Source organism: Gymnoscopelus braueri (assembly GCF_963280865.1).
Source record: "Gymnoscopelus braueri genome assembly, contig: SUPER_20_unloc_1, whole genome shotgun sequence".
In the NCBI taxonomy this organism is placed as follows: Eukaryota; Metazoa; Chordata; class Actinopteri; order Myctophiformes; family Myctophidae; genus Gymnoscopelus; species Gymnoscopelus braueri.
The window spans coordinates 1-19,901 of NW_027660990.1; positions in this window are offsets into that span (position 1 = coordinate 1).

Here is a 19,901-nt window from a genome sequence, read left to right on the forward strand (position 1 = left end):
GGACCGGCGCCGGCGGACACTGCCGACACTTCTGACATATGCACGCGTGCGGGGACACCTCCCCTACAACGCCACACTCTCGGATAAGCCCGAGAGGTGTAAAGAAAAGTGTGGCGGACCGTCCAGTGAGGTCAGAGGTCAGAAAAGTGCAGTTTTCAGACAACGGTGGACACTGGACCGGCGCCGGCGGACACTGCCGACACTTCTGACATACGCACGCGTGCGGGGACACCTCCCCTACAACGCCACACTCTCGGATAAGCCCGAGAGGTGTAAAGAAAAGTGTGGCGGACCGTCCAGTGAGGTCAGAGGTCAGAAAAGTGCAGTTTTCAGACAACGGTGGACACTGGACCGGCGCCGGCGGACACTGCCGACACTTCTGACATACGCACGCGTGCGGGGACACCTCCCCTACAACGCCAGACTCTCGGATAAGCCCGAGAGGTGTAAAGAAAAGTGTGGCGGACCGTCCAGTGAGGTCAGAGGTCAGAAAAGTGCAGTTTTCAGACAACGGTGGACACTGGACCGGCGCCGGCGGACACTGCCGACACTTCTGACATACGCACGCGTGCGGGGACACCTCCCCTACAACGTCAGACTCTCGGATAAGCCCGAGAGATGTAAAAAAAAGTGTGGCGGACCGTCCAGTGAGGTCAGAGGTCAGAAAAGTGCAGTTTTCAGACAACGGTGGACACTGGACCGGCGCCGGCGGACACTGCCGACACTTCTGACATACGCACGCGTGCGGGGACACCTCCCCTACAACGCCAGACTCTCGGATAAGCCCGAGAGGTGTAAAGAAAAGTGTGGCGGACCGTCCAGTGAGGTCAGAGGTCAGAAAAGTGCAGTTTTCAGACAACGGTGGACACTGGACCGGCGCCGGCGGACACTGCCGACACTTCTGACTTACGCACGCGTGCGGGGACACCTCCCCTACAACGTCAGACTCTCGGATAAGCCCGAGAGGTGTAAAGAAAGGTGTGGCGGACCGTCCAGTGAGGTCAGAGGTCAGAAAAGTGCAGTTTTCAGACAACGGTGGACACTGGACCGGCGCCGGCGGACACTGCCGACACTTCTGACATACGCACGCGTGCGGGGACACCTCCCCTACAACGCCAGACTCTCGGATAAGCCCGAGAGGTGTAAAGAAAAGTGTGGCGGACCGTCCAGTGAGGTCAGAGGTCAGAAAAGTGCAGTTTTCAGACAACGGTGGACACTGGACCGGCGCCGGCGGACACTGCCGACACTTCTGACATACGCACGCGTGCGGGGACACCTCCCCTACAACGCCACACTCTCGGATAAGCCCGAGAGATGTAAAAAAAAGTGTGGCGGACCGTCCAGTGAGGTCAGAGGTCAGAAAAGTGCAGTTTTCAGACAACGGTGGACACTGGACCGGCGCCGGCGGACACTGCCGACACTTCTGACATACGCACGCGTGCGGGGACACCTCCCCTACAACGCCACACTCTCGGATAAGCCCGAGAGATGTAAAAAAAATTGTGGCGGACCGTCCAGTGAGGTCAGAGGTCAGAAAAGTGCAGTTTTCAGACAACGGTGGACACTGGACCGGCGCCGGCGGACACTGCCGACACTTCTGACATACGCACGCGTGCGGGGACACCTTCCCTACAACGCCACACTCTCGGATAAGCCCGAGAGGTGTAAAGAAAAGTGTGGCGGACCGTCCAGTGAGGTCAGAGGTCAGAAAAGTGCAGTTTTCAGACAACGGTGGACACTGGACCGGCGCCGGCGGACACTGCCGACACTTCTGACATACGCACGCGTGCGGGGACACCTCCCCTACAACGCCAGACTCTCGGATAAGCCCGAGAGGTGTAAAGAAAAGTGTGGCGGACCGTCCAGTGAGGTCAGAGGTCAGCAAAGTGCAGTTTTCAGACAACGGTGGACACTGGACCGGCGCCGGCGGACACTGCCGACACTTCTGACATACGCACGCGTGCGGGGACACCTCCCCTACAACGCCACACTCTCGGATAAGCCCGAGAGATGTAAAAAAAAGTGTGGCGGACCGTCCAGTGAGGTCAGAGGTCAGAAAAGTGCAGTTTTCAGACAACGGTGGACACTGGACCGGCGCCGGCGGACACTGCCGACACTTCTGACATACGCACGCGTGCGGGGACACCTCCCCTACAACGCCACACTCTCGGATAAGCCCGAGAGGTGTAAAGAAAAGTGTGGCGGACCGTCCAGTGAGGTCAGAGGTCAGAAAAGTGCAGTTTTCAGACAACGGTGGACACTGGACCGGCGCCGGCGGACACTGCCGACACTTCTGACATACGCACGCGTGCGGGGACACCTCCCCTACAACGCCACACTCTCGGATAAGCCCGAGAGGTGTAAAGAAAAGTGTGGCGGACCGTCCAGTGAGGTCAGAGGTCAGAAAAGTGCAGTTTTCAGACAACGGTGGACACTGGACCGGCGCCGGCGGACACTGCCGACACTTCTGACATACGCACGCGTGCGGGGACACCTCCCCTACAACGCCAGACTCTCGGATAAGCCCGAGAGGTGTAAAGAAAAGTGTGGCGGACCGTCCAGTGAGGTCAGAGGTCAGAAAAGTGCAGTTTTCAGACAACGGTGGACACTGGACCGGCGCCGGCGGACACTGCCGACACTTCTGACATACGCACGCGTGCGGGGACACCTCCCCTACAACGCCAGACTCTCGGATAAGCCCGAGAGGTGTAAAGAAAAGTGTGGCGGACCGTCCAGTGAGGTCAGAGGTCAGAAAAGTGCAGTTTTCAGACAACGGTGGACACTGGACCGGCGCCGGCGGACACTGCCGACACTTCTGACATACGCACGCGTGCGGGGACACCTCCCCTACAACGCCAGACTCTCGGATAAGCCCGAGAGGTGTAAAGAAAAGTGTGGCGGACCGTCCAGTGAGGTCAGAGGTCAGAAAAGTGCAGTTTTCAGACAACGGTGGAAACTGGACCGGCGCCGGCGGACACTGCCGACACTTCTGACATACGCACGCGTGCGGGGACACCTCCCCTACAACGCCACACTCTCGGATAAGCCCGAGAGATGTAAAAAAAAGTGTGGCGGACCGTCCAGTGAGGTCAGAGGTCAGAAAAGTGCAGTTTTCAGACAACGGTGGACACTGGACCGGCGCCGGCGGACACTGCCGACACTTCTGACATACGCACGCGTGCGGGGACACCTCCCCTACAACGCCACACTCTCGGATAAGCCCGAGAGATGTAAAAAAAATTGTGGCGGACCGTCCAGTGAGGTCAGAGGTCAGAAAAGTGCAGTTTTCAGACAACGGTGGACACTGGACCGGCGCCGGCGGACACTGCCGACACTTCTGACATACGCACGCGTGCGGGGACACCTCCCCTACAACGCCAGACTCTCGGATAAGCCCGAGAGGTGTAAAGAAAAGTGTGGCGGACCGTCCAGTGAGGTCAGAGGTCAGCAAAGTGCAGTTTTCAGACAACGGTGGACACTGGACCGGCGCCGGCGGACACTGCCGACACTTCTGACATACGCACGCGTGCGGGGACACCTCCCCTACAACGCCACACTCTCGGATAAGCCCGAGAGATGTAAAAAAAAGTGTGGCGGACCGTCCAGTGAGGTCAGAGGTCAGAAAAGTGCAGTTTTCAGACAACGGTGGACACTGGACCGGCGCCGGCGGACACTGCCGACACTTCTGACATACGCACGCGTGCGGGGACACCTCCCCTACAACGCCACACTCTCGGATAAGCCCGAGAGGTGTAAAGAAAAGTGTGGCGGACCGTCCAGTGAGGTCAGAGGTCAGAAAAGTGCAGTTTTCAGACAACGGTGGACACTGGACCGGCGCCGGCGGACACTGCCGACACTTCTGACATACGCACGCGTGCGGGGACACCTCCCCTACAACGCCACACTCTCGGATAAGCCCGAGAGGTGTAAAGAAAAGTGTGGCGGACCGTCCAGTGAGGTCAGAGGTCAGAAAAGTGCAGTTTTCAGACAACGGTGGACACTGGACCGGCGCCGGCGGACACTGCCGACACTTCTGACATACGCACGCGTGCGGGGACACCTCCCCTACAACGTCAGACTCTCGGATAAGCCCGAGAGATGTAAAAAAAAGTGTGGCGGACCGTCCAGTGAGGTCAGAGGTCAGAAAAGTGCAGTTTTCAGACAACGGTGGACACTGGACCGGCGCCGGCGGACACTGCCGACACTTCTGACATACGCACGCGTGCGGGGACACCTCCCCTACAACGCCAGACTCTCGGATAAGCCCGAGAGGTGTAAAGAAAAGTGTGGCGGACCGTCCAGTGAGGTCAGAGGTCAGAAAAGTGCAGTTTTCAGACAACGGTGGACACTGGACCGGCGCCGGCGGACACTGCCGACACTTCTGACAAACGCACGCGTGCGGGGACACCTCCCCTACAACGTCAGACTCTCGGATAAGCCCGAGAGGTGTAAAGAAAGGTGTGGCGGACCGTCCAGTGAGGTCAGAGGTCAGAAAAGTGCAGTTTTCAGACAACGGTGGACACTGGACCGGCGCCGGCGGACACTGCCGACACTTCTGACATACGCACGCGTGCGGGGACACCTCCCCTACAACGCCACACTCTCGGATAAGCCCGAGAGGTGTAAAGAAAAGTGTGGCGGACCGTCCAGTGAGGTCAGAGGTCAGAAAAGTGCAGTTTTCAGACAACGGTGGACACTGGACCGGCGCCGGCGGACACTGCCGACACTTCTGACATATGCACGCGTGCGGGGACACCTCCCCTACAACGCCACACTCTCGGATAAGCCCGAGAGGTGTAAAGAAAAGTGTGGCGGACCGTCCAGTGAGGTCAGAGGTCAGAAAAGTGCAGTTTTCAGACAACGGTGGACACTGGACCGGCGCCGGCGGACACTGCCGACACTTCTGACTTACGCACGCGTGCGGGGACACCTCCCCTACAACGTCAGACTCTCGGATAAGCCCGAGAGGTGTAAAGAAAGGTGTGGCGGACCGTCCAGTGAGGTCATAGGTCAGAAAAGTGCAGTTTTCAGACAACGGTGGACACTGGACCGGCGCCGGCGGACACTGCCGACACTTCTGACATACGCACGCGTGCGGGGACACCTCCCCTACAACGCCAGACTCTCGGATAAGCCCGAGAGGTGTAAAGAAAAGTGTGGCGGACCGTCCAGTGAGGTCAGAGGTCAGAAAAGTGCAGTTTTCAGACAACGGTGGACACTGGACCGGCGCCGGCGGACACTGCCGACACTTCTGACATACGCACGCGTGCGGGGACACCTCCCCTACAACGCCACACTCTCGGATAAGCCCGAGAGATGTAAAAAAAAGTGTGGCGGACCGTCCAGTGAGGTCAGAGGTCAGAAAAGTGCAGTTTTCAGACAACGGTGGACACTGGACCGGCGCCGGCGGACACTGCCGACACTTCTGACATACGCACGCGTGCGGGGACACCTCCCCTACAACGCCACACTCTCGGATAAGCCCGAGAGATGTAAAAAAAATTGTGGCGGACCGTCCAGTGAGGTCAGAGGTCAGAAAAGTGCAGTTTTCAGACAACGGTGGACACTGGACCGGCGCCGGCGGACACTGCCGACACTTCTGACATACGCACGCGTGCGGGGACACCTTCCCTACAACGCCACACTCTCGGATAAGCCCGAGAGGTGTAAAGAAAAGTGTGGCGGACCGTCCAGTGAGGTCAGAGGTCAGAAAAGTGCAGTTTTCAGACAACGGTGGACACTGGACCGGCGCCGGCGGACACTGCCGACACTTCTGACATACGCACGCGTGCGGGGACACCTCCCCTACAACGCCAGACTCTCGGATAAGCCCGAGAGGTGTAAAGAAAAGTGTGGCGGACCGTCCAGTGAGGTCAGAGGTCAGCAAAGTGCAGTTTTCAGACAACGGTGGACACTGGACCGGCGCCGGCGGACACTGCCGACACTTCTGACATACGCACGCGTGCGGGGACACCTCCCCTACAACGCCACACTCTCGGATAAGCCCGAGAGATGTAAAAAAAAGTGTGGCGGACCGTCCAGTGAGGTCAGAGGTCAGAAAAGTGCAGTTTTCAGACAACGGTGGACACTGGACCGGCGCCGGCGGACACTGCCGACACTTCTGACATACGCACGCGTGCGGGGACACCTCCCCTACAACGCCACACTCTCGGATAAGCCCGAGAGGTGTAAAGAAAAGTGTGGCGGACCGTCCAGTGAGGTCAGAGGTCAGAAAAGTGCAGTTTTCAGACAACGGTGGACACTGGACCGGCGCCGGCGGACACTGCCGACACTTCTGACATACGCACGCGTGCGGGGACACCTCCCCTACAACGCCACACTCTCGGATAAGCCCGAGAGGTGTAAAGAAAAGTGTGGCGGACCGTCCAGTGAGGTCAGAGGTCAGAAAAGTGCAGTTTTCAGACAACGGTGGACACTGGACCGGCGCCGGCGGACACTGCCGACACTTCTGACATACGCACGCGTGCGGGGACACCTCCCCTACAACGCCACACTCTCGGATAAGCCCGAGAGGTGTAAAGAAAAGTGTGGCGGACCGTCCAGTGAGGTCAGAGGTCAGAAAAGTGCAGTTTTCAGACAACGGTGGACACTGGACCGGCGCCGGCGGACACTGCCGACACTTCTGACATACGCACGCGTGCGGGGACACCTCCCCTACAACGCCAGACTCTCGGATAAGCCCGAGAGGTGTAAAGAAAAGTGTGGCGGACCGTCCAGTGAGGTCAGAGGTCAGAAAAGTGCAGTTTTCAGACAACGGTGGACACTGGACCGGCGCCGGCGGACACTGCCGACACTTCTGACATACGCACGCGTGCGGGGACACCTCCCCTACAACGCCAGACTCTCGGATAAGCCCGAGAGGTGTAAAGAAAAGTGTGGCGGACCGTCCAGTGAGGTCAGAGGTCAGAAAAGTGCAGTTTTCAGACAACGGTGGAAACTGGACCGGCGCCGGCGGACACTGCCGACACTTCTGACATACGCACGCGTGCGGGGACACCTCCCCTACAACGCCACACTCTCGGATAAGCCCGAGAGATGTAAAAAAAAGTGTGGCGGACCGTCCAGTGAGGTCAGAGGTCAGAAAAGTGCAGTTTTCAGACAACGGTGGACACTGGACCGGCGCCGGCGGACACTGCCGACACTTCTGACATACGCACGCGTGCGGGGACACCTCCCCTACAACGCCACACTCTCGGATAAGCCCGAGAGGTGTAAAGAAAAGTGTGGCGGACCGTCCAGTGAGGTCAGAGGTCAGAAAAGTGCAGTTTTCAGACAACGGTGGACACTGGACCGGCGCCGGCGGACACTGCCGACACTTCTGACATACGCACGCGTGCGGGGACACCTCCCCTACAACGCCAGACTCTCGGATAAGCCCGAGAGGTGTAAAGAAAAGTGTGGCGGACCGTCCAGTGAGGTCAGAGGTCAGCAAAGTGCAGTTTTCAGACAACGGTGGACACTGGACCGGCGCCGGCGGACACTGCCGACACTTCTGACATACGCACGCGTGCGGGGACACCTCCCCTACAACGCCACACTCTCGGATAAGCCCGAGAGATGTAAAAAAAAGTGTGGCGGACCGTCCAGTGAGGTCAGAGGTCAGAAAAGTGCAGTTTTCAGACAACGGTGGACACTGGACCGGCGCCGGCGGACACTGCCGACACTTCTGACATACGCACGCGTGCGGGGACACCTCCCCTACAACGCCACACTCTCGGATAAGCCCGAGAGGTGTAAAGAAAAGTGTGGCGGACCGTCCAGTGAGGTCAGAGGTCAGAAAAGTGCAGTTTTCAGACAACGGTGGACACTGGACCGGCGCCGGCGGACACTGCCGACACTTCTGACATACGCACGCGTGCGGGGACACCTCCCCTACAACGCCACACTCTCGGATAAGCCAGAGAGGTGTAAAGAAAAGTGTGGCGGACCGTCCAGTGAGGTCAGAGGTCAGAAAAGTGCAGTTTTCAGACAACGGTGGACACTGGACCGGCGCCGGCGGACACTGCCGACACTTCTGACATACGCACGCGTGCGGGGACACCTCCCCTACAACGCCACACTCTCGGATAAGCCCGAGAGGTGTAAAGAAAAGTGTGGCGGACCGTCCAGTGAGGTCAGAGGTCAGAAAAGTGCAGTTTTCAGACAACGGTGGACACTGGACCGGCGCCGGCGGACACTGCCGACACTTCTGACATACGCACGCGTGCGGGGACACCTCCCCTACAACGCCAGACTCTCGGATAAGCCCGAGAGGTGTAAAGAAAAGTGTGGCGGACCGTCCAGTGAGGTCAGAGGTCAGAAAAGTGCAGTTTTCAGACAACGGTGGACACTGGACCGGCGCCGGCGGACACTGCCGACACTTCTGACATACGCACGCGTGCGGGGACACCTCCCCTACAACGCCAGACTCTCGGATAAGCCCGAGAGGTGTAAAGAAAAGTGTGGCGGACCGTCCAGTGAGGTCAGAGGTCAGAAAAGTGCAGTTTTCAGACAACGGTGGACACTGGACCGGCGCCGGCGGACACTGCCGACACTTCTGACATACGCACGCGTGCGGGGACACCTCCCCTACAACGCCACACTCTCGGATAAGCCCGAGAGATGTAAAGAAAAGTGTGGCGGACCGTCCAGTGAGGTCAGAGGTCAGAAAAGTGCAGTTTTCAGACAACGGTGGACACTGGACCGGCGCCGGCGGACACTGCCGACACTTCTGACATACGCACGCGTGCGGGGACACCTCCCCTACAACGCCAGACTCTCGGATAAGCCCGAGAGGTGTAAAGAAAAGTGTGGCGGACCGTCCAGTGAGGTCAGAGGTCAGAAAAGTGCAGTTTTCAGACAACGGTGGACACTGGACCGGCGCCGGCGGACACTGCCGACACTTCTGACATACGCACGCGTGCGGGGACACCTCCCCTACAACGCCACACTCTCGGATAAGCCCGAGAGGTGTAAAGAAAAGTGTGGCGGACCGTCCAGTGAGGTCAGAGGTCAGAAAAGTGCAGTTTTCAGACAACGGTGGACACTGGACCGGCGCCGGCGGACACTGCCGACACTTCTGACATACGCACGCGTGCGGGGACACCTCCCCTACAACGCCAGACTCTCGGATAAGCCCGAGAGGTGTAAAGAAAAGTGTGGCGGACCGTCCAGTGAGGTCAGAGGTCAGAAAAGTGCAGTTTTCAGACAACGGTGGACACTGGACCGGCGCCGGCGGACACTGCCGACACTTCTGACATACGCACGCGTGCGGGGACACCTCCCCTACAACGCCACACTCTCGGATAAGCCCGAGAGATGTAAAAGAAAGTGTGGCGGACCGTCCAGTGAGGTCAGAGGTCAGAAAAGTGCAGTTTTCAGACAACGGTGGACACTGGACCGGCGCCGGCGGACACTGCCGACACTTCTGACATACGCACGCGTGCGGGGACACCTCCCCTACAACGCCACACTCTCGGATAAGCCCGAGAGATGTAAAAAAAATTGTGGCGGACCGTCCAGTGAGGTCAGAGGTCAGAAAAGTGCAGTTTTCAGACAACGGTGGACACTGGACCGGCGCCGGCGGACACTGCCGACACTTCTGACATACGCACGCGTGCGGGGACACCTTCCCTACAACGCCACACTCTCGGATAAGCCCGAGAGGTGTAAAGAAAAGTGTGGCGGACCGTCCAGTGAGGTCAGAGGTCAGAAAAGTGCAGTTTTCAGACAACGGTGGACACTGGACCGGCGCCGGCGGACACTGCCGACACTTCTGACATACGCACGCGTGCGGGGACACCTCCCCTACAACGCCAGACTCTCGGATAAGCCCGAGAGGTGTAAAGAAAAGTGTGGCGGACCGTCCAGTGAGGTCAGAGGTCAGCAAAGTGCAGTTTTCAGACAACGGTGGACACTGGACCGGCGCCGGCGGACACTGCCGACACTTCTGACATACGCACGCGTGCGGGGACACCTCCCCTACAACGCCACACTCTCGGATAAGCCCGAGAGATGTAAAAAAAAGTGTGGCGGACCGTCCAGTGAGGTCAGAGGTCAGAAAAGTGCAGTTTTCAGACAACGGTGGACACTGGACCGGCGCCGGCGGACACTGCCGACACTTCTGACATACGCACGCGTGCGGGGACACCTCCCCTACAACGCCACACTCTCGGATAAGCCCGAGAGGTGTAAAGAAAAGTGTGGCGGACCGTCCAGTGAGGTCAGAGGTCAGAAAAGTGCAGTTTTCAGACAACGGTGGACACTGGACCGGCGCCGGCGGACACTGCCGACACTTCTGACATACGCACGCGTGCGGGGACACCTCCCCTACAACGCCACACTCTCGGATAAGCCCGAGAGGTGTAAAGAAAAGTGTGGCGGACCGTCCAGTGAGGTCAGAGGTCAGAAAAGTGCAGTTTTCAGACAACGGTGGACACTGGACCGGCGCCGGCGGACACTGCCGACACTTCTGACATACGCACGCGTGCGGGGACACCTCCCCTACAACGCCAGACTCTCGGATAAGCCCGAGAGGTGTAAAGAAAAGTGTGGCGGACCGTCCAGTGAGGTCAGAGGTCAGAAAAGTGCAGTTTTCAGACAACGGTGGACACTGGACCGGCGCCGGCGGACACTGCCGACACTTCTGACATACGCACGCGTGCGGGGACACCTCCCCTACAACGTCAGACTCTCGGATAAGCCCGAGAGATGTAAAAAAAAGTGTGGCGGACCGTCCAGTGAGGTCAGAGGTCAGAAAAGTGCAGTTTTCAGACAACGGTGGACACTGGACCGGCGCCGGCGGACACTGCCGACACTTCTGACATACGCACGCGTGCGGGGACACCTCCCCTACAACGCCAGACTCTCGGATAAGCCCGAGAGGTGTAAAGAAAAGTGTGGCGGACCGTCCAGTGAGGTCAGAGGTCAGAAAAGTGCAGTTTTCAGACAACGGTGGACACTGGACCGGCGCCGGCGGACACTGCCGACACTTCTGACATACGCACGCGTGCGGGGACACCTCCCCTACAACGCCACACTCTCGGATAAGCCCGAGAGGTGTAAAGAAAAGTGTGGCGGACCGTCCAGTGAGGTCAGAGGTCAGCAAAGTGCAGTTTTCAGACAACGGTGGACACTGGACCGGCGCCGGCGGACACTGCCGACACTTCTGACATACGCACGCGTGCGGGGACACCTCCCCTACAACGCCACACTCTCGGATAAGCCCGAGAGATGTAAAAAAAAGTGTGGCGGACCGTCCAGTGAGGTCAGAGGTCAGAAAAGTGCAGTTTTCAGACAACGGTGGACACTGGACCGGCGCCGGCGGACACTGCCGACACTTCTGACATACGCACGCGTGCGGGGACACCTCCCCTACAACGCCACACTCTCGGATAAGCCCGAGAGGTGTAAAGAAAAGTGTGGCGGACCGTCCAGTGAGGTCAGAGGTCAGAAAAGTGCAGTTTTCAGACAACGGTGGACACTGGACCGGCGCCGGCGGACACTGCCGACACTTCTGACATACGCACGCGTGCGGGGACACCTCCCCTACAACGCCAGACTCTCGGATAAGCCCGAGAGGTGTAAAGAAAAGTGTGGCGGACCGTCCAGTGAGGTCAGAGGTCAGAAAAGTGCAGTTTTCAGACAACGGTGGACACTGGACCGGCGCCGGCGGACACTGCCGACACTTCTGACATACGCACGCGTGCGGGGACACCTCCCCTACAACGCCACACTCTCGGATAAGCCCGAGAGGTGTAAAGAAAAGTGTGGCGGACCGTCCAGTGAGGTCAGAGGTCAGCAAAGTGCAGTTTTCAGACAACGGTGGACACTGGACCGGCGCCGGCGGACACTGCCGACACTTCTGACATACGCACGCGTGCGGGGACACCTCCCCTACAACGCCACACTCTCGGATAAGCCCGAGAGATGTAAAAAAAAGTGTGGCGGACCGTCCAGTGAGGTCAGAGGTCAGAAAAGTGCAGTTTTCAGACAACGGTGGACACTGGACCGGCGCCGGCGGACACTGCCGACACTTCTGACATACGCACGCGTGCGGGGACACCTCCCCTACAACGCCACACTCTCGGATAAGCCCGAGAGGTGTAAAGAAAAGTGTGGCGGACCGTCCAGTGAGGTCAGAGGTCAGAAAAGTGCAGTTTTCAGACAACGGTGGACACTGGACCGGCGCCGGCGGACACTGCCGACACTTCTGACATACGCACGCGTGCGGGGACACCTCCCCTACAACGCCACACTCTCGGATAAGCCCGAGAGGTGTAAAGAAAAGTGTGGCGGACCGTCCAGTGAGGTCAGAGGTCAGAAAAGTGCAGTTTTCAGACAACGGTGGACACTGGACCGGCGCCGGCGGACACTGCCGACACTTCTGACATACGCACGCGTGCGGGGACACCTCCCCTACAACGCCACACTCTCGGATAAGCCCGAGAGGTGTAAAGAAAAGTGTGGCGGACCGTCCAGTGAGGTCAGAGGTCAGAAAAGTGCAGTTTTCAGACAACGGTGGACACTGGACCGGCGCCGGCGGACACTGCCGACACTTCTGACATACGCACGCGTGCGGGGACACCTCCCCTACAACGCCAGACTCTCGGATAAGCCCGAGAGGTGTAAAGAAAAGTGTGGCGGACCGTCCAGTGAGGTCAGAGGTCAGAAAAGTGCAGTTTTCAGACAACGGTGGACACTGGACCGGCGCCGGCGGACACTGCCGACACTTCTGACATACGCACGCGTGCGGGGACACCTCCCCTACAACGCCAGACTCTCGGATAAGCCCGAGAGGTGTAAAGAAAAGTGTGGCGGACCGTCCAGTGAGGTCAGAGGTCAGAAAAGTGCAGTTTTCAGACAACGGTGGACACTGGACCGGCGCCGGCGGACACTGCCGACACTTCTGACATACGCACGCGTGCGGGGACACCTCCCCTACAACGCCAGACTCTCGGATAAGCCCGAGAGGTGTAAAGAAAAGTGTGGCGGACCGTCCAGTGAGGTCAGAGGTCAGAAAAGTGCAGTTTTCAGACAACGGTGGACACTGGACCGGCGCCGGCGGACACTGCCGACACTTCTGACATACGCACGCGTGCGGGGACACCTCCCCTACAACGCCACACTCTCGGATAAGCCCGAGAGGTGTAAAGAAAAGTGTGGCGGACCGTCCAGTGAGGTCAGAGGTCAGAAAAGTGCAGTTTTCAGACAACGGTGGACACTGGACCGGCGCCGGCGGACACTGCCCACACTTCTGACATACGCACGCGTGCGGGGACACCTCCCCTACAACGCCAGACTCTCGGATAAGCCCGAGAGGTGTAAAGAAAAGTGTGGCGGACCGTCCAGTGAGGTCAGAGGTCAGAAAAGTGCAGTTTTCAGACAACGGTGGACACTGGACCGGCGCCGGCGGACACTGCCGACACTTCTGACATACGCACGCGTGCGGGGACACCTCCCCTACAACGCCACACTCTCGGATAAGCCCGAGAGATGTAAAAAAAAGTGTGGCGGACCGTCCAGTGAGGTCAGAGGTCAGAAAAGTGCAGTTTTCAGACAACGGTGGACACTGGACCGGCGCCGGCGGACACTGCCGACACTTCTGACATACGCACGCGTGCGGGGACACCTCCCCTACAACGCCACACTCTCGGATAAGCCCGAGAGGTGTAAAGAAAAGTGTGGCGGACCGTCCAGTGAGGTCAGAGGTCAGAAAAGTGCAGTTTTCAGACAACGGTGGACACTGGACCGGCGCCGGCGGACACTGCCCACACTTCTGACATACGCACGCGTGCGGGGACACCTCCCCTACAACGCCAGACTCTCGGATAAGCCCGAGAGGTGTAAAGAAAAGTGTGGCGGACCGTCCAGTGAGGTCAGAGGTCAGAAAAGTGCAGTTTTCAGACAACGGTGGACACTGGACCGGCGCCGGCGGACACTGCCGACACTTCTGACATACGCACGCGTGCGGGGACACCTCCCCTACAACGCCACACTCTCGGATAAGCCCGAGAGGTGTAAAGAAAAGTGTGGCGGACCGTCCAGTGAGGTCAGAGGTCAGAAAAGTGCAGTTTTCAGACAACGGTGGACACTGGACCGGCGCCGGCGGACACTGCCCACACTTCTGACATACGCACGCGTGCGGGGACACCTCCCCTACAACGCCAGACTCTCGGATAAACCCGAGAGGTGTAAAGAAAAGTGTGGCGGACCGTCCAGTGAGGTCAGAGGTCAGAAAAGTGCAGTTTTCAGACAACGGTGGACACTGGACCGGCGCCGGCGGACACTGCCGACACTTCTGACATACGCACGCGTGCGGGGACACCTCCCCTACAACGCCACACTCTCGGATAAGCCCGAGAGATGTAAAAAAAAGTGTGGCGGACCGTCCAGTGAGGTCAGAGGTCAGAAAAGTGCAGTTTTCAGACAACGGTGGACACTGGACCGGCGCCGGCGGACACTGCCGACACTTCTGACATACGCACGCGTGCGGGGACACCTCCCCTACAACGCCACACTCTCGGATAAGCCCGAGAGGTGTAAAGAAAAGTGTGGCGGACCGTCCAGTGAGGTCAGAGGTCAGAAAAGTGCAGTTTTCAGACAACGGTGGACACTGGACCGGCGCCGGCGGACACTGCCGACACTTCTGACATACGCACGCGTGCGGGGACACCTCCCCTACAACGCCACACTCTCGGATAAGCCCGAGAGATGTAAAAAAAAGTGTGGCGGACCGTCCAGTGAGGTCAGAGGTCAGAAAAGTGCAGTTTTCAGACAACGGTGGACACTGGACCGGCGCCGGCGGACACTGCCGACACTTCTGACATACGCACGCGTGCGGGGACACCTCCCCTACAACGCCAAACTCTCGGATAAGCCCGAGAGATGTAAAAAAAATTGTGGCGGACCGTCCAGTGAGGTCAGAGGTCAGAAAAGTGCAGTTTTCAGACAACGGTGGACACTGGACCGGCGCCGGCGGACCTCCCCTACAACGCCACACTCTCGGATAAGCCCGAGAGATGTAAAAAAAAGTGTGGCGGACCGTCCAGTGAGGTCAGAGGTCAGAAAAGTGCAGTTTTCAGACAACGGTGGACACTGGACCGGCGCCGGCGGACACTGCCGACACTTCTGACATACGCACGCGTGCGGGGACACCTCCCCTACAACGCCACACTCTCGGATAAGCCCGAGAGATGTAAAAAAAATTGTGGCGGACCGTCCAGTGAGGTCAGAGGTCAGAAAAGTGCAGTTTTCAGACAACGGTGGACACTGGACCGGCGCCGGCGGACACTGCCGACACTTCTGACATACGCACGCGTGCGGGGACACCTTCCCTACAACGCCACACTCTCGGATAAGCCCGAGAGGTGTAAAGAAAAGTGTGGCGGACCGTCCAGTGAGGTCAGAGGTCAGAAAAGTGCAGTTTTCAGACAACGGTGGACACTGGACCGGCGCCGGCGGACACTGCCGACACTTCTGACATACGCACGCGTGCGGGGACACCTCCCCTACAACGCCAGACTCTCGGATAAGCCCGAGAGGTGTAAAGAAAAGTGTGGCGGACCGTCCAGTGAGGTCAGAGGTCAGCAAAGTGCAGTTTTCAGACAACGGTGGACACTGGACCGGCGCCGGCGGACACTGCCGACACTTCTGACATACGCACGCGTGCGGGGACACCTCCCCTACAACGCCACACTCTCGGATAAGCCCGAGAGATGTAAAAAAAAGTGTGGCGGACCGTCCAGTGAGGTCAGAGGTCAGAAAAGTGCAGTTTTCAGACAACGGTGGACACTGGACCGGCGCCGGCGGACACTGCCGACACTTCTGACATACGCACGCGTGCGGGGACACCTCCCCTACAACGCCACACTCTCGGATAAGCCCGAGAGGTGTAAAGAAAAGTGTGGCGGACCGTCCAGTGAGGTCAGAGGTCAGAAAAGTGCAGTTTTCAGACAACGGTGGACACTTGACCGGCGCCGGCGGACACTGCCGACACTTCTGACATACGCACGCGTGCGGGGACACCTCCCCTACAACGCCACACTCTCGGATAAGCCCGAGAGGTGTAAAGAAAAGTGTGGCGGACCGTCCAGTGAGGTCAGAGGTCAGAAAAGTGCAGTTTTCAGACAACGGTGGACACTGGACCGGCGCCGGCGGACACTGCCGACACTTCTGACATACGCACGCGTGCGGGGACACCTCCCCTACAACGCCAGACTCTCGGATAAGCCCGAGAGGTGTAAAGAAAAGTGTGGCGGACCGTCCAGTGAGGTCAGAGGTCAGAAAAGTGCAGTTTTCAGACAACGGTGGACACTGGACCGGCGCCGGCGGACACTGCCGACACTGCCGACACTTCTGACAAACGCACGCGTGCGGGGACACCTCCCCTACAACGTCAGACTCTCGGATAAGCCCGAGAGGTGTAAAGAAAGGTGTGGCGGACCGTCCAGTGAGGTCAGAGGTCAGAAAAGTGCAGTTTTCAGACAACGGTGGACACTGGACCGGCGCCGGCGGACACTGCCGACACTTCTGACATACGCACGCGTGCGGGGACACCTCCCCTACAACGCCACACTCTCGGATAAGCCCGAGAGGTGTAAAGAAAAGTGTGGCGGACCGTCCAGTGAGGTCAGAGGTCAGAAAAGTGCAGTTTTCAGACAACGGTGGACACTGGACCGGCGCCGGCGGACACTGCCGACACTTCTGACATATGCACGCGTGCGGGGACACCTCCCCTACAACGCCACACTCTCGGATAAGCCCGAGAGGTGTAAAGAAAAGTGTGGCGGACCGTCCAGTGAGGTCAGAGGTCAGAAAAGTGCAGTTTTCAGACAACGGTGGACACTGGACCGGCGCCGGCGGACACTGCCGACACTTCTGACTTACGCACGCGTGCGGGGACACCTCCCCTACAACGTCAGACTCTCGGATAAGCCCGAGAGGTGTAAAGAAAGGTGTGGCGGACCGTCCAGTGAGGTCAGAGGTCAGAAAAGTGCAGTTTTCAGACAACGGTGGACACTGGACCGGCGCCGGCGGACACTGCCGACACTTCTGACATACGCACGCGTGCGGGGACACCTCCCCTACAACGCCAGACTCTCGGATAAGCCCGAGAGGTGTAAAGAAAAGTGTGGCGGACCGTCCAGTGAGGTCAGAGGTCAGAAAAGTGCAGTTTTCAGACAACGGTGGACACTGGACCGGCGCCGGCGGACACTGCCGACACTTCTGACATACGCACGCGTGCGGGGACACCTCCCCTACAACGCCACACTCTCGGATAAGCCCGAGAGATGTAAAAAAAAGTGTGGCGGACCGTCCAGTGAGGTCAGAGGTCAGAAAAGTGCAGTTTTCAGACAACGGTGGACACTGGACCGGCGCCGGCGGACACTGCCGACACTTCTGACATACGCACGCGTGCGGGGACACCTCCCCTACAACGCCACACTCTCGGATAAGCCCGAGAGATGTAAAAAAAATTGTGGCGGACCGTCCAGTGAGGTCAGAGGTCAGAAAAGTGCAGTTTTCAGACAACGGTGGACACTGGACCGGCGCCGGCGGACACTGCCGACACTTCTGACATACGCACGCGTGCGGGGACACCTCCCCTACAACGCCAAACTCTCGGATAAGCCCGAGAGATGTAAAAAAAATTGTGGCGGACCGTCCAGTGAGGTCAGAGGTCAGAAAAGTGCAGTTTTCAGACAACGGTGGACACTGGACCGGCGCCGGCGGACCTCCCCTACAACGCCACACTCTCGGATAAGCCCGAGAGATGTAAAAAAAAGTGTGGCGGACCGTCCAGTGAGGTCAGAGGTCAGAAAAGTGCAGTTTTCAGACAACGGTGGACACTGGACCGGCGCCGGCGGACACTGCCGACACTTCTGACATACGCACGCGTGCGGGGACACCTCCCCTACAACGCCACACTCTCGGATAAGCCCGAGAGATGTAAAAAAAATTGTGGCGGACCGTCCAGTGAGGTCAGAGGTCAGAAAAGTGCAGTTTTCAGACAACGGTGGACACTGGACCGGCGCCGGCGGACACTGCCGACACTTCTGACATACGCACGCGTGCGGGGACACCTTCCCTACAACGCCACACTCTCGGATAAGCCCGAGAGGTGTAAAGAAAAGTGTGGCGGACCGTCCAGTGAGGTCAGAGGTCAGAAAAGTGCAGTTTTCAGACAACGGTGGACACTGGACCGGCGCCGGCGGACACTGCCGACACTTCTGACATACGCACGCGTGCGGGGACACCTCCCCTACAACGCCAGACTCTCGGATAAGCCCGAGAGGTGTAAAGAAAAGTGTGGCGGACCGTCCAGTGAGGTCAGAGGTCAGCAAAGTGCAGTTTTCAGACAACGGTGGACACTGGACCGGCGCCGGCGGACACTGCCGACACTTCTGACATACGCACGCGTGCGGGGACACCTCCCCTACAACGCCACACTCTCGGATAAGCCCGAGAGATGTAAAAAAAAGTGTGGCGGACCGTCCAGTGAGGTCAGAGGTCAGAAAAGTGCAGTTTTCAGACAACGGTGGACACTGGACCGGCGCCGGCGGACACTGCCGACACTTCTGACATACGCACGCGTGCGGGGACACCTCCCCTACAACGCCACACTCTCGGATAAGCCCGAGAGGTGTAAAGAAAAGTGTGGCGGACCGTCCAGTGAGGTCAGAGGTCAGAAAAGTGCAGTTTTCAGACAACGGTGGACACTGGACCGGCGCCGGCGGACACTGCCGACACTTCTGACATACGCACGCGTGCGGGGACACCTCCCCTACAACGCCACACTCTCGGATAAGCCCGAGAGGTGTAAAGAAAAGTGTGGCGGACCGTCCAGTGAGGTCAGAGGTCAGAAAAGTGCAGTTTTCAGACAACGGTGGACACTGGACCGGCGCCGGCGGACACTGCCGACACTTCTGACATACGCACGCGTGCGGGGACACCTCCCCTACAACGCCAGACTCTCGGATAAGCCCGAGAGGTGTAAAGAAAAGTGTGGCGGACCGTCCAGTGAGGTCAGAGGTCAGAAAAGTGCAGTTTTCAGACAACGGTGGACACTGGACCGGCGCCGGCGGACACTGCCGACACTGCCGACACTTCTGACAAACGCACGCGTGCGGGGACACCTCCCCTACAACGTCAGACTCTCGGATAAGCCCGAGAGGTGTAAAGAAAGGTGTGGCGGACCGTCCAGTGAGGTCAGAGGTCAGAAAAGTGCAGTTTTCAGACAACGGTGGACACTGGACCGGCGCCGGCGGACACTGCCGACACTTCTGACATACGCACGCGTGCGGGGACACCTCCCCTACAACGCCACACTCTCGGATAAGCCCGAGAGGTGTAAAGAAAAGTGTGGCGGACCGTCCAGTGAGGTCAGAGGTCAGAAAAGTGCAGTTTTCAGACAACGGTGGACACTGGACCGGCGCCGGCGGACACTGCCGACACTTCTGACATATGCACGCGTGCGGGGACACCTCCCCTACAACGCCACACTCTCGGATAAGCCCGAGAGGTGTAAAGAAAAGTGTGGCGGACCGTCCAGTGAGGTCAGAGGTCAGAAAAGTGCAGTTTTCAGACAACGGTGGACACTGGACCGGCGCCGGCGGACACTGCCGACACTTCTGACTTACGCACGCGTGCGGGGACACCTCCCCTACAACGTCAGACTCTCGGATAAGCCCGAGAGGTGTAAAGAAAGGTGTGGCGGACCGTCCAGTGAGGTCAGAGGTCAGAAAAGTGCAGTTTTCAGACAACGGTGGACACTGGACCGGCGCCGGCGGACACTGCCGACACTTCTGACATACGCACGCGTGCGGGGACACCTCCCCTACAACGCCAGACTCTCGGATAAGCCCGAGAGGTGTAAAGAAAAGTGTGGCGGACCGTCCAGT